The sequence below is a fragment of the Anneissia japonica genome, unplaced genomic scaffold (assembly GCF_011630105.1).
Source record: "Anneissia japonica isolate Jap-2015-1 unplaced genomic scaffold, ASM1163010v1 scaffold7150_len65995_cov192, whole genome shotgun sequence".
NCBI classification, from domain to species: domain Eukaryota; kingdom Metazoa; phylum Echinodermata; class Crinoidea; order Comatulida; family Comatulidae; genus Anneissia; species Anneissia japonica.
The window spans coordinates 37,560-38,438 of NW_022698161.1; positions in this window are offsets into that span (position 1 = coordinate 37,560).

Consider the following 879-nt stretch of genomic DNA (forward strand, 5'->3'; position numbering starts at 1 on the left):
GGGTATGTTATAATGATTTATACCTTTGAGTTATTTCATAGGGAATTAACAACTGTTTGATTTTTCTATAAGCAGTGAATCACATTTGTTTATACCTTTCAGTTCCTACGACTCTACCGCCGACAACGTTAGTTACAACTGAGGGTACGTTATTAACTTATAAAATATGCTTATTTTATGCGAAGACGTATTAGTACTAACTAAATGTTTTGAATTTCATTGTTATATGCTTTGAATTATTTTACACTAACTTAGTTACTGTTTATAATTTACATACATACTAAGTAATTTTTTTATATATTTGTCAGTACCTAAAACACTAATGCTGACAACGTCAGTGACAACTGAGGGTACTTATGTTGTATATGCTTAAGTTTAATAATAATAATTAAATGTTTTGATTACATTATTATATTGCTATGAAATGTGTTGTAATACATGAGCTACTGTTTAATAATTTCACATGCATTAAATCCCATTACTTACACTTCTTAGAACCTACAACACTAGCGCCCACTACATCTGTGACAACTGAAGGTACGTTCTTAACTTAATATTATGTTATATATGATAAAACTTATCAATAACAACTATTAATTAACTTAATATTATGTTATATATGCTAAAAGTTATCAATAACAACTAATAATTTAGATTTTCATTGATTTACTCCTTTGAGTTATGTCATAAGAAATTAGCTGCTGTTTAATTTTTCTATAAGCAGTGAATCATATTTGTTTATACATTTCAGTTCCTACGACTCTACCGCCGACAACGTTAGTGACAACTGAGGGTACGTTATTCAATCATAAATATTTTTATGTTATGCTAAAATTTATTAAAAATAATTAATTGTTTTGAACTTCATTGTTATATACT